At 38.8% G+C, this 18,173-nt stretch overlaps 1 long non-coding RNA gene across 3 annotated transcripts in view; it reads right to left on the bottom strand.

Moving 5' to 3' along the window:
- Positions 1 to 18,173, bottom strand: part of LOC143731499 (uncharacterized) — a 155,845-nt gene that overhangs the window by 103,598 nt on the left and 34,074 nt on the right. For all 3 annotated transcript variants that reach the window (XR_013200777.1, XR_013200775.1, XR_013200776.1), the window contains one exon: positions 2,017 to 2,579. This is a non-coding gene — a long non-coding RNA (uncharacterized LOC143731499). The remainder of the gene's footprint in view (positions 1 to 2,016; positions 2,580 to 18,173) is intronic.

Raw genomic sequence — 18,173 nt, 5'->3', positions numbered from 1 at the left:
AGCATGAAACAGAAACATATAGTCTCTTCTTCACTACTATGATGTTTAGCTGAGTGAAATGGCTTATCGACCAAGAACAAATGTCAGATGATTGGATTGATTGGATGGTTGTGGTTTGCTATTGGTTGTGGTTTGCTATTGGTGGTGGTTTGCTATTGGTGGATCTCATATGAGTGACAGGTTGCCCCGCCCTCGTCATCAGAGAAGAGATATTCTGAGATAAGAATATGAGGAACATGAATTACAGTTTTTTCCAATTGCTAACACTAACACTAAATTGACATGCACAGCTCAATTATTTAAACTGACACACAGAGAGCAAAACCTCTTCTCAAGTCTCCAAAAGTCTAAACACATTTTCTGCTTTACACACATTTTGCAATTCAAAATGGCACTTTTTAAATGCACTGAGCACGGTTCTCTGCATAAGACACAACAATCTGACATAAAGTCACATGTTTGCCATTTCAAAACACTGCCATTTAAAATGACACTTGTTTGGTGAAAAATAAAAAAATAAATGTTTCAACAGCATGTGTGTGTATCTGCAAATATTTCTGTCATGTGAACAATCTGAAGAATTTTCTACAATTTGAGCTATTTTACTATTATGGCAAAGCATACTAAAGATGAGAGTGCTTTTCATTATGCCCAGCAGTGTGTAGTTGGTTAGACAAAAATCTGGTAATATAAATGAAGTGTGTACCATTTCGTGCAAAAGTTTGATTTTGATAATGCTATATGTAGTTTTGGTTGCAGTGCTTCATTTTGCAGGAGATATGTGGTATTTAGCAGTTTGGGTGTGTGGTTTTGTGAATTGTGTTAAGTATTTTGATAAAACCAGCATAGTTTGCAAAATTGTGTGTTAGCAATTGTAAAAAACTGTAAAAAACAAAAAAACGATGTGCACTGATAAATCATTCATCAAGAATAGGAATTGTCAATGTTGATTCTTTAAAAGTTGTGAATGGACAGATGAATGAGCAGAGTTAGGCAGTAACTCTCAGACTACCTCACAAACACGTGTAATCTCTCAGTCTCCTGTGGATCGAATTAACCTCAGGAGCTGTTTGCTAATCCCTCAGTTTTTTCACATTACTATGAAATGCTGTTTACATATATGAGAAGCATAGTTTTGTTTTACTTCAAGGACAATTCTTGAAAAAAAAACCCGTCTATGGTACTTGTTTGTAAGCACGTGTGTTTGGAGACAAAGAACATCAGGTTTGCAATGTTTCAACCATTTCACCAGCAACAGGCCTCACAACATTGCTCTCAAACCCCCCCACCCGACACACAAAGCAAACATAAAGTACATAAGTAACTAACATGACCTTCTGTTAAACAGGAACAAAAACATATTTCACTCTCACGAACATAAAGTCTGTCTGAAGTCAACGCTGACTTCCTGAGCGTTGCTGACTGATGTTTACAAAGTCATTCCTGCAGTTCGACATGTTGTCCATTCTTGCCCATCTATTCAACACAAGGTCATTAGGATGCCGCTCAATTAGGATTAAGTGCTCTGTCATTAGTAAAAAAAATAAAACCAACTTCATCTAAATGCCACAATGGACGTGTGAAAAAAGTTTTGATGTATTTATATTGCATTACCAATTCTAGCTAAATATATGATCTGTTCCTCGTTCCCTTATAGTATGGCTTTGCTATCAAGTCCTGGTCATTGCGCTGTCCATGGTCCTTAGCTGAGGGGTCATATCTGACGAAGATAAAGCTGTCCATTACAGAGGCCTCACAAAGCCTGTCTGTGCAAGTAATATATTGCATTAAATTCCCAAACTTTACTTTTCCCTCAAAGAACACATAAATAATATACATTTCAAGTGGTGACAGATCGAAATTGCAACAGGCAGCAAATTTTACCTCCTTTCCTCTCAACTATGTGCCACATTAGTTCAGCAAATTTAAACAAAAAGACATTCCCAAAACACATCCTTAAGCAGAGATCTGAAGAGGAAGTGACCTTTGACCCTTGAGGTGGGCTACTGTACTCACCCCTAAACATGAGCTCCAGCTTGAACCTTCGAACAGAGGATAACCGCCAGCTTCGGGGACCGGACATGGGAAAGATCCAGCCTATTAGGCCAGGAGTCCCACGGAGAGGCTCGTTTGGCCAGTGAAATGGATCCGCTCAGACTGCTAATGCTAGGGGTGGGCAAAAGCAGCTAACCGGGTGCGAGGACACATGGTTTGCATTTGGTTCCGTGTCGTAACAGGAGGAGAAAACCCGACTGGCAGCAGGAACCCTCTGACGCTCGTTTCCTACTTCTGGAGAAAGATGATCCTTCCCGGCAAAGCCTACCGTAGCGTTTCCCTATCCCTCCCGATCTCCTGAGTCCAGCGCTCAAGATTATATCCAACCGGCTCGACGTTACGCTGAAACAGAGCAGCCATTGAGTGTGTGAAGAGGGACCGAGCGAAGACATCGGGCCTCCATCCGTCAGCTCGGGTGACAAGACCTTTCTGTTCCTCTCTTCAAGTCAGGCTGGACCCACGGTGGCAAGGGCAGAAACAGAAGGGATACATTACTAACTCTTCCAGAAATCCAATCTGACAGACTGAAAAACAAAGTCAAATGTTTACGTTGGGTAAATGATAGATCTGTTGTGGAGAAAAAAATGGAGCAATGGCCTAACATCTCAATCAACATTCAATCAACTTTAGAACACATTCTATAAAGCCATTTTTTTCAATGAACATAGCCAAAAAGATGCACTGGGACCCTAAACGTAACTCTATATGTAAGTACATACATAATTAATATTACTCTGTACTTATCAGAGTGAGTACAATGTAACAATGTCACCTTAAAATAAAGGGTTACACTTTAAGGTGTCATTGTCACAATTAAATACTGAGTAATATTAATTAACAACATGGTTAGGGTAGGATAGGATTAGATAGGATTAGGGTTTGGTTGAGGGTTATGGTTAGTACATGTAACATATGTAACAATGACACTGTAAATAGCGTGTTACCAAATAAAGTATTCGTACAAGGTACTTAAACTGCTTGTATTTGACTTTAAATGTAAGTCTTAGAAAACCCTTGAGAACAGTCATATTTCTGAAAAGGTACTTTTTTATTGAAAGATAATAAGAAATTACTGTTTAATTTTTTTGATGATATGCAGTATTTTCATGCTAAATTAATGCTGCAGCCTGTCTGATATACAACTTTCTAGTACACATGAAGACCTTGATTAACTTGTTGAAGTGTGTTTGATTAGGGTTTGAGCTGAAACCCTGTGCTAGACCATGGCAAGAGCTCAGTTGAGTCTTTGAATCCTTTACTTCTTGCAAGTCATGTTGGAATAACCACAATTACCCGACTCAAAATGGTAATCCACATAATGCACTAATAATCTTGTTTTACTGAGATGCTATCAGTACTAAGTTCAAAATTTTTCAAAACTTGCAGTTTTGTAACCTATGTCAAGGTTTGTGTTCTCGAGCCCCAAACACTGTTGTCGTGCAGATGAACAGCCAGAACAGTTTTCTGTTTTCTGTTAGAACGGTGTCGTGTTAGTGGCCCTTAAATTAATAACTAATGATCTTAGCAACTGAAGTGAATCAATCAAAAAATAACTTTAGCTGGACAATAACTTTATTCTAGAGCTACTGTAAAGCCAAAACAATCAATGTTACTTTAATTTCCTATTATCACTGTAAAGCTGCTTCGAAACATATTGTCCATATTGTTAAAAGCGCTACATAATCTTAGTCAAGTTACCTTCATTTATAAAGTATTTGTACTGCAAAAGTCACTGCTATCATGTTAGTTTTAGTTTCTGCCAGGAGAGAGGAGGAGGAGCTCTTAAAGAGTTGGCAGCAAGGTGTGTTGGTCATTGAGTGAAAATGAAGCATTACAGCAAGGGGTGTGTGTATGAGGAATGTACTAGTTAAACTCACACAGTGAACTAGAGCTACACACTGTAAAGAGCTTCATCCCCATTAACCCACACACATGAACACACCAGTGCCAAGTCAAACCCATTCCTGGCCTGATCCTAAACTGGGTAGAACTGGATCCTGGCACAGAAGAACCTTACTCTTTGTCTAAGTTACACTGTCTCTGTAAGTGATTTGTGTGTTGAACAAGATGCAGCATGTTCATTCTGTGCCTATGGAGGGGTGGAAAGATTAACTTTATTTTGAATTCCTCCCTTAATACGGCAATTACCCCGCTCGCCCCACTTCACCACAGCACTGGGCCTGTTCCCAACATTCAGGATATTTGTTTTGTACACATACTCTCCAAAAACCCCAAATGTCTGAATGCTGCACAAAAACTGAAGATATTTCCAAAGTACAATGCGAGAACGTGGTCTAGTCTAGTTTTCAAGGCACATAAACCTTTATGTCTCATTTAAAGTACTTCTTCAACACTGTGAGTCACGTCTACTGTGCCATGAAGTTTGAATTTGATAGAGGCATTTCTTAAAACATATTCTTTTGTGTTCCACAGGTGAAAGAAAGTCATTCAAGTTTGGAATGACAAGACGGGAGAGTAAATGGTGACAATTTGGACCCAATTTAAAGTCCTCCTGTGGTCAACAATTTTATCCCGTAAAACTCATCTATGATCACAAAAATGGCAAATTTAAAAAAAAATTCATTGGAAAAAAAATCCTTCTTGCCTTAAAATATCTTGAATGTAACTCGACACCCTTGACTCATTTAGTATGCGTGGTTATATGAATATGCAAATGAGCCCCGCCTCCACTCACTCACTCAGCTCAGAGATCCACTCGTTGACGATCACACGTTGATCTGATTGGTTACAAGGTAGTTTGAGACGTCAGAAACACCAGCGATTTCAAACCGTGTTTTTGAGACTGTCTTTGATTCACTGCAGTTTTAAGGAGAAAATACTCGGCAATGCTGTCGACTTATGAATTTACACATGGTTTGTCTTAAAGGTTATTAAAATACTTAAAAATATGTCTATGTGGTGTTTTTAAGTATTTTTAAGGCACTTTAAGTATTTTTGTATGGTGTCCCGCACATGACATGCAGGGAAATAAAATAGATATACTGGACACGAAATAAGAATTATTTCCCATCACTTATATGCATGGCCAAGTTCTGTTTGTTAGTTCCCTCATTTCAGGTCAATTGCTGGTCAGCTGTACTAATTTGTTCTCTCACTTTAATTTAGTCAAACCGTAGGGATTCGCAATTTAGCACTCCATTTTGTAGAACTCATACTCTATATCAAGGCCCAGTGTGACTGATTCTTCTTGGGAGAATAATTTATTCAGATATCCAGGTTTGTTTTCATGAATTTGCAAGCTTGACCAATTTGTCTTTCTCCAGCCGCATTATACTTAATTCAGTCCGTCTCGGTTCAATTACTTCTCCAGCATACTAAGCAAAAAGCCAAGAAAAAAAGGACAACAAAAAGGAAATTAATGCTGAAATAGGGCTGGCCACTTCAGATTCCCTTCCTGTCATCTGCGATGGGGTGAAATATCTCTCAGTGAAGTGAAGTGAGAGAGAGTCTCTGCTCCAACACAAACCCTGTGTTATTATCTGGCACTATAAGAACTGATCCCTCGAGAAGAGCGCAGGAAGAGCCCTGCAGTGGGGATGCTGAACTTCCTCTAACACTGACACACACACACACACACACACACACACACACACACACACACACACACACACACACACACACACACACACACACACACACACACACACACACACACACACACACACACACTCTAACCCAACCCCTAAACCTATGCATCACACACACTTTTTTGCATTTGAACATTTAAAAAAAAAACTCATTCTGTTGATTTATAAGCTTGTTTCCTCAATTTAGGTCAACAGTGACACGAGTCTCCATGAGTGCAATCAGGTTTAAGACCACACCGGTCTTATTGTGGCATATTAAGGCAGAGAGTATTATTGTGGGATGTATTAAGGCAGAGAGAGTATTACTGTTGCATGTATAAAGGTAGAGAGTATTATTATAAAGGCAGAAAGTATAATTATAAAGGCAGCGAGTATTATTATAAAGGCAGAAAGTACTATTATAAAGGCAGAGAGTATTATTATAAAGGCAGACAGTATTATTATAAAGGTAGAGAGTATTATTGTGGCAGTTATTAAGGCAGATAGTGTTATTATAAAGGCAGCGAGAATTATTGTGGCATGTATTAAGACAGAGAGTATTATTATAAAGACAGAGAGTATTATTATAAAGGCAGATAGTATTATTATAAAGACAGAGTATTATTATAAAAACAGAGAGTATTATTATAAAGGCAGAAATTATTATTATAAAGGCAGAGAGTATTATTGTGGCCTGTATAAAGGCAGAGAGTATTATTATAAAGGCAGAGAGTATTATTATAAAGGTAGAGAGTATTATTGTGGCATGTATTAAGGCAGAGACTATTATTATACAGGCAGATAATTATTATGGCATTTATTAAGGCAGAGAGTATTATTGTGGCATGTATAAAGGCAGAGAGTATTATTGTGGCATGTACTAAGGCAGAGAGTGGTATTGTGGCATAAGGCAGAGAGTATTATTGTGGCATGTATTAATGCAGAGAGTATTATTGTGGCATGTATAAAGGCAGAGAGTATTAGTGTGGCATAAGGCAGAGAGTATTATTATTAAGGCAGAGAGTATTATTGTGGCATATATTAAGGCAGAGAGTATTATTGTGGCATGTATAAAGGCAGAGAGTATTATTGTGGCATGTACTAAGGCAGAGAGTAGTATTGTGGCATGTATTAATGCAGAGAGTATTATTGTGGCATGTATAAAGGCAGAGAGTATTATTGTGGCATAAGGCAGTGAGTATTATTGTGGCATGTTTTAAGGCAGAGAGTATTATTGTGGCATATATTAAGGCAGAGAGTATTATTGTGGCATGTATAAAGGCAGAGAGTATTATTGTGGCATTATGCAGTGAGTATTAGTGTGGCATGTATTAAGGCAGAGAGTATTATTGTGGCATATATTAAGGCAGAGAGTATTATTGTGACATGTATTAAGGCAGAGAGTATTATTGTGGCATGTATAAAGGCAGAGAGTATTATTATAAATACAGAGAGTATTATTATAAAGGCAGAAAGTATTATTATAAAGGCAGAGAGTATTATTGTGGCCTGTATAAAGGAAGAGAGTATTATCATAAAGGCAGAGATTATTATTGTGGCATGTATTAAGGCAGAGACTATTATTATAAAGGCAGAGAGTATTATTATAAAGGCAGAGTATTATTGTGGCATTTATTAAGGCAGAGAGTATTATTATAAAGGCAGAGAGTATTATTGTGGCATATATAAAGGCAGAGAGTATTATTGTGGCATGTATTAAGGCAGAGAGTATTATTGTGGCATAAGGAAGAGAGTATTATTGTGGCATGTATTAAGGCAGAGAGTATTATTGTGGCATGTATTAAGGCAGAGAGTATTATTGCGGCATGTATAAAGGCAGAGAGTATTATTGTGGCCTGTATAAAGGAAGAGACTATTATTATAAAGGCAGAGAGTATTATTATGAAGGCAGAGAGTATTATTGTGGCATAAGGCAGAGAGTATTATTGTGTCATGTATTAAGGCAGAGAGTATTATTGTGGCATGTATAAAGGCAGAGAGTATTATTGTGGCATGTATTAAGGCAGAGAGTATTATTGTGGCATGCATTAAGGCAGAGAGTATTATTGTGGCATGTATCAAGGCAGAGAGTATTATTGCGGCATGTATAAAGGCAGAGAGTATTATTATAAAGGCAGAAAGTATTATTATAAAGGCAGAGAGTATTATTGTGGCCTGTATAAAGGAAGAGAGTATTATTATAAAGGCAGAGAGTATTATTGTGGCATGTATTAAGGCAGAGACTATTATTATAAAGGCAGAGAGTATTATTATAAAGGCAGAGAGTATTATTGTGGCATATATAAAGGCAGAGAGTATTATTGTGGCATAAGGCAGAGAGTATTATTGTGGCATAAGGCAGAGAGTATTATTATTAAGGCAGAGAGTATTATTATAAAGGCAGAGAGTATTATTCTGGCATGTATTAAGGCAGAGAGTATTATTATAAAGGCAGAGAGTATTATTGTGGCATGTATTAAGGCAGAGAGTATTATTATTAAGGCAGAGAGTATTATTATTAAGGCAGAGAGTATTATTGTGCCATGTATTAACGCAGAGAGTATTATTGTGGCATAAGGCAGAGAGTATTATTGTGCCATGTATTAACGCAGAGAGTATTATTGTGGCATAAGGCAGAGAGTATTATTGTGCCATGTATTAACGCAGAGAGTATTATTGTGGCATGTATAAAGGCAGTGAGTATTATTGGGGCATACATGTATTAAGGCAGAGAGTATTATTGTGGCATACATGTATAAAGGCAGTGAGTATTATTGTGGCATACATGTATTAAGGCAGAGAGTATTATTGTGGCATGTATAAAGGCAGAGAGTATTATTGTGGCATGTATAAAGGCAGAGAGTATTATTGTGGCATGTATAAAGGCAGAGAGTATTATTGTGGCATGTATTAAGGGAGAGAGTATTATTGTGGCATGTATAAAGGCAGAGAGTATTATTGTGGCATGTATTAAGGCAGTGAGTATTATTGTGGCATACATGTATAAAGGCAGAGAGTATTATTGTGGCATGTATTAAGGCAGAGAATATTATTGTGGCATGTATTAAGGCAGAGAGTATTATTGTGGCATGTATTAAGGCAGTGAGTATTATTGTGGCATACATGTATAAAGGCAGAGAGTATTATTGTGGCATGTATAAAGGCAGAGAGTATTATTGTGGCATGTATAAAGGCAGAGAGTATTATTGTGGCATGTATTAAGGCAGAGAATATTATTGTGGCATGTATTAAGGCAGAGAGTATTATTGTGGCATACATGTATTAAGGCAGAGAGTATTATTGTGGCATACATGTATAAAGGCAGAGAGTATTATTGTGGCATGTATAAAGGCAGAGAGTATTATTGTGGCATGTATAAAGGCAGAGAGTATTATTGTGGCATGTATTAACACAGAGAGTATTATTGTGGCATGTATAAAGGCAGTGAGTATTATTGTGGCATACATGTATAAAGGCAGAGAGTATTATTGTGGCATGTATTAAGGCAGAGAGTATTATTGTGGCATGTATTAAGGCAGAGAGTATTATTGTGGCATGTATAAAGGCAGAGAGTATTATTGTGGCATGTATTAAGGCAGAGAGTATTATTGTGGCATGTATAAAGGCAGAGAGTATTATTGTGGCATGTATTAAGGCAGAGAGTATCATTGTGGCATGTATTAAGGCAGAGAGTATTATTGTGGCATGTATAAAGGCAGAGAGTATTATTGTGGCATGTATTAAGGCAGAGAGTATTATTGTGGCATGTATTAAGGCAGAGAGTATTATTGTGGCATGTATTAAGGCAGAGAGTATTATTGTGGCATACATGTATAAAGGCAGAGAGTATTATTGTGGCATGTATTAAGGCAGAGAGTATTATTGTGGCATGTATTAAGGGAGAGAGTATTATTGTGGCATGTATTAAGGCAGAGAGTATTATTGTGGCATGTATAAAGGCAGAGAGTATTATTGTGGCATGTATAAAGGCAGAGAGTATTATTGTGGCATGTATAAAGGCAGAGAGTATTATTGTGGCATGTATTAAGGCAGAGAGTATTATTGTGGCATGTATTAAGGCAGAGAGTATTATTGTGGCATGTATTAAGGCAGAGAGTATTATTGTGGCATGTATTAAGGCAGAGAGTATTATTGTGGCATACATGTATTAAGGCAGAGAGTATTATTGTGGCATACATGTATAAAGGCAGAGAGTATTATTGTGGCATGTATTAAGGGAGAGAGTATTATTGTGGCATGTATAAAGGCAGAGAGTATTATTGTGGCATGTATTAAGGCAGAGAGTATTATTGTGGCACGTATTAAGGCAGAGAGTATTATTGAGGCATGTATTAAGGCAGAGAGTATTATTGTGGCATGTATTAAGGCAGAGAGTATTATTGTGGCATACATGTATGAAGGCAGAGAGTATTATTGTGGCATACATGTATAAAGGCAGATAGTATTATTGTGGCATACATGTATAAAGGCAGAGAGTATTATTGTGGCATGTATTAAGGGAGAGAGTATTATTGTGGCATGTATAAAGGCAGAGTGTATTATTGTGGCATGTATTAAGGCAGAGAGTATTATTGTGGCATGTATTAAGGCAGAGAGTATTATTGTGGCATGTATTAAGGCAGAGAATATTATTGTGGCATGTATTAAGGGAGAGAGTATTATTGTGGCATGTATAAAGGCAGAGTGTATTATTGTGGCATGTATTAAGACAGAGAGTATTATTGTGGCATGTATTAAGGCAGAGAGTATTATTGTGGCATGTATTAAGGCAGAGAGTATTATTGTGGCATGTATTAAGGCAGAGAGTATTATTGTGGCATGTATTAAGGCAGAGAGTATTATTGTGGCATGTATTAAGGCAGAGAGTATTATTGTGGCATGTATTAAGGCAGAGAGTATTATTGTGGCATACATGTATAAAGGCAGAGAGTATTATTGTGGCATGTATTAAGGCAGAGAGTATTATTGTGGCATGTATAAAGGCAGAGAGTATTATTGTGGCATGTATTAACACAGAGAGTATTATTGTGGCATACATGTATTAAGGCAGAGAGTATTATTGTGGCATACATGTATAAAGGCAGAGAGTATTATTGTGGCATGTATTAAGGCAGTGAGTATTATTGTGGCATACATGTATAAAGGCAGAGAGTATTATTGTGGCATGTATTAAGGCAGAGAGTATTATTGTGGCATGTATAAAGGCAGAGAGTATTATTGTGGCATGTATTAAGGCAGTGAGTATTATTGTGGCATACATGTATAAAGGCAGAGAGTATTATTGTGGCATGTATTAAGGCAGAGAGTATTATTGTGGCATGTATTAAGGCAGAGAGTATTATTGTGGCATGTATTAAGGCAGAGAGTATTATTGTGGCATGTATTAAGGCAGAGAGTATTATTGTGGCATGTATAAAGGCAGAGAGTATTATTGTGGCATACATGTATAAAGGCAGAGAATATTGAGCAATAACTCTGGAGCAGGACGGGTGAAGAGTTGAGGCTTGTGAATGTCTTGATTTACAGGTGTGCTGCGTATCATCTTACAGATTCTGTTGTGTGCACATTAGTTGTAATGCAAGATGTAAAATGTTCAAACACATGTCAGTGATCTAGACTTTGTAACGGAATTTGTTTCCTCTTCCACAGCAAGAGTGCACTAATTTTCAAGTTCAGAGATCCAAAAAAAAAAAAAAAAAAAAATGTATATATATATATATATAAATATAATTTTTTATTTAAAAGAAGTCTCTTATGGTGACCAAGGCTAAATTAATTTGATTACACATACAAAAAAAAGTAATATTTTTAAATATTATAATAATTTAAAAAAGCTGTTTTCTATGTGAAAATATAGTAAAGTGTAATTTATTCCTGTGATGAAAGCTGAATTTTCAGCATCATTACTCCAGTCTTCAGTGTCACATGATCCTTCAGAAATCACTATAATATGATGATTTGATGCTCAAGAAACATTTATGATTGTTATAAATGTGAAAAACAGTTATTTGCATTTTTATTTCAGGATTTTATTTCTTTGATTAATAGAAAGTTCAAAAGAACAGCATTTATTTATAATAGAATTTGTAATTTTATAAATGTGATCAATTTAATGTATCCTTGATGAATAAAAGTACTAATTTCTTTTATTAGTAATAATACACACACACTCACACCAAAAAAATCTTACTGACCCCTTTTGAACGGTAGCGTTTAATGATACAAATGCTTTTTATTTCAGATAAATGCTGTTCTTTTGAAAATTCAGCTTTGATCACAGGAATAAAATACTTTTATTCATTATCACCTTATCATCCCTTACTTATCAAATAAATGCAGCCTTGGTGAGCAGAAGAGACTTCTTTAAAAACCGTACTGATCAAAAACTTGACTGGAAGTGTATCTCTGATTTGAACTAAATGTATTGTGCTTGAACTTTGCTGTGGTCTCAGTGTTTTGTCCTTCCCTGTGTTACTCTGAGAAGAACATCACACACACTAAACAATGGAGTCATTAAGATGATGTGTAATTAGCTTTTAAAACAAAAGTGGAAACTCCAGTTCAGGGAAAGTCCGGAGTTGCTGGTTGGTTTGTCTGTCAAATGAAATCGAGCCGAGGCAGATTGACAGATTGGTTCAGACGAGGTAATTCAACACAGTTTTTGTCCATGCTTTCCATGTGCACATATCATATTCAAAAACTGCAAGCATCAGAAGAACAGGCCCTTTCCGTTCACAACAATGACAGAGCTGTTCTCAAGGCTTTATGTAATACAAAGGCCTCCACGGGGGGGTGTGTGTGTGTGTGTGTGTGTGTGTGTGTGTGTGTGTGTGTGTGTGTGTGTGTGTGTGTGTGTGTGTGTGTGCGTAAACACTTTAATGTGCCTTTCCCTTTCTGTCGCGTCCAGCACAGAGAACACACACACACACACACACACACACACACACACACACACACACACACACACACACACACACACACACACACACACACACACACACACACACACACACACACCTGCACAAGGAAGAGAAAATCAGTAGCTCTGCCAATGAACTTGACTGAACTGAGATATCATCGCATCTGTACGCTAACTCCTGCAAATCCAGTACGCTCTGGTTTACCAGTGATTTACATGCCAGTAAACAGATCCAGCTACAAATAACGCTGGGAGACACCAGCTTTACGGTCCGCTCGTGAACCAGCAGAGCTTTCGCTGTATTAGCGCAACGTAAACCAGAGAGACACTGCATCAGCCACCGCGAGACATAAACACAGCTTATTGGAGATGACAAGAGAGTTTCATGCCAAAATACATCAAAATGTGCATACAATGAAGATGTGCGAGCCGGGACTCTCTCTTCTTCACACATTTGTGTAGCAGATGGTTCCCGCAGAGCAAATCGGGCTTTATTCATGCCCAACGGCAAGATATATCACATGTTTTATGATATTTCATACATGGATAGAAACAAACAGCCGTCCTCTGGGACAGAAACACACACACACACACACACACACACACACGTGTAATCGAGATCTCGGCAGAGAAACTGAGAAACAGGAGGGATGTGTGTCTTGATCACTGTGGTAATATATAGTGCTATAGTCAATCACAAGGATATTTCCTTGTATATAATTGTTCCCCCAAAATTGAGGATTGTGTCATGATTTACTCGTCCTCGAGAGTTTTAAACCTGTAGGAGTTTCTCTCTTCTGCTGAACACAACAGAAGATATTTTGAAGAATGCTGGTAACCAAGCTCTTTTTGGACCTCATTGACTTCCGTAGTGTAGTTTTTCCTGATATATAAGTCAATGGGGACCAGCAAGTGTCTGGTAACACACATTCTTCACAATAACTTTTATTTTCAACAGAAGAAAGAAACTTATTTGGGTTTAAATAAACTAAATTTTCATTTTTTTTGTGGGAACTATCCCTTCAATTATTGCGGTACGCTTATGGTCAAGCTTGTCATATGTTATTGCAAAGTTTATAGAAATGCAGTGAACACGCTCGTTTTCTACCAGTGTGTGTGTGTGTGTGTGTGTGTGTGTACGGTGAGTTTATAAGCTTCTTGTAACTGGTGATAGATGTGGGTGAATGCTATATTCTCAGTGATTAACATTATAACATTAGTTGTCTTCATCATAGAGTCGATACTCTGCTGTAGAAATACTGGTATTGTTGCATGTTCAGCATTCCTCAGAGCAACTCTTGTAAGTCAGTGTGTGTTCACAGCCTTTGCCCTCGTATAATCACAAATATCACGCGGATAAGCACCAAAAAAAACAAATGCGGTAAATTTAAAGTAAAAAAACTGGCAGCTGTGGTTGCCTGAAATCTACTGTAAAAAATACCGTAGCAAGATTTTAGGTTTTACAGACTTAACTTAAATTTACAGTAAAAAAAAGTCATTATCTGATTTAATGTTAATTTACTGACCTATCGAAGTAATAATATCTGTTTAGTACCGTTGTAATACACCGACATCCACCAATCACAGCGGAGATGAGTCACATGATCAATCAAAAGCTCGTCACAAGCAGCTTTTCCACAAGACAGTTAATACAGAATCAGCAGTGTCATTCACACACACACACACACACACACACACACACACACACACACACACACACACACACACACACACTCACAGTTTAAAACAGAGCTCACACACACACACACACACACACACACACACACTCGCTCACACACACACACAAACACTCGCTCACACACTCGCTCACACACACACACACACACACACACACACACACACACACTCGCAGGTTTAAAACAGAGCTCACACACACACATTGTGAACAGCTGAGGTGAAAGAGAGAGAGAGGGCGTCCAACATAAACACACATGACCAGTCTAACACACCACTACACACCAGCACAAACAGGCGTGTGACGCAGCCATCTTTTATCCCAGTATACTTTATCAATACTTGTATCACAGTGTTGAATGAAGGATTCTCAGTGAGTGCAGGAACTGATCAGATATATCACATTAATGCAAACCACACGTGTGTGTGTGTGTGTGTGTGTGTGTGTGTGTGTGTGTGTACTCTTCTGGTTAGAGTTCAGCACGAGATCAATAAAGATGACACAATATTGTGTGCTGAACCAGATCCTGCACATATTACACGGGTTTATAAAACACACGTATGATCAGATTATAACACTGAACTCCATACATCGCATGCTACGCTTGAAGAGGAAAATATTCTGATATCAATAATTATTAAATATCTGTGTGCGTCTGCCGATGAGTCTGATATCTGAAGTTAACAGCCAGTTGTAATGTGTCAATCACGTGGATTATAATAATATAAATAAAGGATTTCTCTAAATTTGATATTTTTATTAGTGCGAGGCAACGATTAATCACGATCAATCGCATCCAAAATAAAAGTTTGTTTACATAATATGTGTGTGTATTGACTGTATAATTATTTTGTAATGCATTTGTGTGTTTGTATACAAAATAATTTGGCTATACACAGTACACACACATTTACACTGTACAAACACAAACCTTTATTTTGGACGCGATTAATCGTGATATATAATTTATATATTTATAATAAAGCAAATATCATTAATTATTCATTCATACATTACAATGTTTTTGGGGAGTCACATCATATGACATTTTCCAGAACTTTACATTTTAAAAGCAAAATACTAGCCTATAAATGAATATGTAATTTGAGTGAATAATATATAGGCCAAAAAAGGAGTGTCACATCACCTGGGTAATACTTTATTTCATAATAAAGTATTACTGGACTTTCTGCTGTCTACACCTCACTCTCAGTCAAGTATCAGTGACAGGTCAGCGTCAGCAGAGTTTATGTGTGTGTGTGTGTGTGTGTGTGTGTGTGTGTGTGTGTGTGTGTGTGTGTGTGTGTGTGTGTGTGTGTGTGTGTGTGTGTGTGTGTGTGTGTGTGTGTGTATTCAGTTGTGTGAAAGATTGTCACTTCACATTCTGCACGAGTGTTTATTAAATACACTGAAGTCAATTCAGAGATTCACTGCTGAGAAATGCAGATCCGCTGATGCTTTATGATCACACCCACACACACACACACACACACACACACACACACACACACACACACACACAGTCTCAAAGTGCGTCTGCGGCTTTTCTTTAATGTGCCAAACGTGTCCTTTTATGAGTTAGACAATTTACTGTCTATATCAAAGCAGACACACACACAACTGCTGAAACCTGTGACACACACACACACACACACACACACACACACACACACACACACACACACACACACACACACACACACACACAACTGCTGAAACCTGTGACACACACACACACTATTGCTGAAACCTGTGACACACACACACACACACAACTGCTGAAACCTGTGACACACACACACACACACACACACACACAACTGCTGAAACCTGTGACACACACACACACTATTGCTGAAACCTGTGACACACACACACACACAACTGCTGAAACCTGTGACACACACACACACACACAACTGCTGAAACCTGTGACACACACACACACACACAACTGCTGAAACCTGTGACACACACACACACACACACACACAACCTGTGACACACACACAACTGCTGAAACCTGTGACACACACACACAAACACACACAACTGCTGAAACCTGTGGCACACACACACACACAACTGCTGAAACCTGTGACACACACACACACACACACACACACAACTGCTGAAACCTGTGACACACACACACACACACACACACACACACAACCTGTGACACACACACAACTGCTGAAACCTGTGACACACACACACACACACACACACACACACACACAACTGCTGAAACCTGTGACACACACACACACACACACACAACTGCTGAAACCTGTGGCACACACACACACACACACACAACTGCTGAAACCTGTGACACACACACACACACACACAACCTGTGACACACACACACAACTGCTGAAACCTGTGACACACACACACACACACAACTGCTGAAACCTGTGACACACACACACACACACACAACTGCTGAAACCTGTGGCACACACACACACAACTGCTGAAACCTGTGACACACACACACAACTGCTGAAACCTGTGACACACACACACACACACAACTGCTGAAACCTGTGACACACACACACACACACACACACAAACAACTGCTGAAACCTGTGACACACACACACACACACTACTGCTGAAACCTGTGACACACACACACACACACACACACACACACACACACACACACACACAACTGCTGAAACCTGTGACACACACACACAACTGCTGAAACCTGTGACACACACACACAACTGCTGAAACCTGTGACACACACACACACACACAACTGCTGAAACCTGTGACACACACACACACACACACACACAACTGCTGAAACCTGTGACGCACACACACACTACTGCTGAAACCTGTGACACACAGACACACACACACACAGCTGCTGAAACCTGTGACACACACACACACACACACACACACAACTGCTGAAACCTGTGACACACACACACACACACAACTGCTGAAACCTGTGACACACACACACAACTGCTGAAACCTGTGACACACACACACACACACAACTACTGAAACCTGTGACACACACACACACACACACACACACACAAACACACACACACACAACTGCTGAAACCTGTGACACACACACACAACTGCTGAAACCTGTGACACAAACACACACACACAACTGCTGAAACCTGTGACACACACACACACACACACAACTGCTGAAACCTGTGACACACACACACACACACACACACACACACACACACACAACTGCTGAAACCTGTGACATACACACACACAATACTGCTGAAACCTGTGACACACACACACACACACACACACACACACAACTGCTGAAACCTGTGACACACACACACACACACACACACACACAACTGCTGAAGCCTGTGACACACACACACAACTGCTGAAACCTGTGACACACACACACACACACACACAACTGCTGAAACCTGTGACACACACACACACACACTATTGCTGAAACCTGTGACACACACACACACACACACACACACACAACTGCTGAAACCTGTGACACACACACACACACACACACACACACACACACACACAACTGCTGAAACCTGTGACACACACACACACACTATTGCTGAAACCTGTGACAAACACACACAGACACACACACACAACTGCTGAAACCTGTGACACACACACACACACACACACACACACACACACACACACACACACACACAACTGCTGAAACCTGTGACACACACACACACACACACAACTGCTGAAACCTGTGACACACACACACAACTGCTGAAACCTGTGACACACACACACACACACACACACACAACTGCTGAAACCTGTGACACACACACACAACTGCTGAAACCTGTGACACACACACACACACACA

Source organism: Siphateles boraxobius, unplaced genomic scaffold (assembly GCF_051911475.1).
Source record: "Siphateles boraxobius isolate OS27281-9 unplaced genomic scaffold, OSU_SipBor_1 87, whole genome shotgun sequence".
NCBI lineage: Eukaryota > Metazoa > Chordata > Actinopteri > Cypriniformes > Leuciscidae > Siphateles > Siphateles boraxobius.
This window is presented reverse-complemented; position numbering and strand designations above follow the sequence as displayed.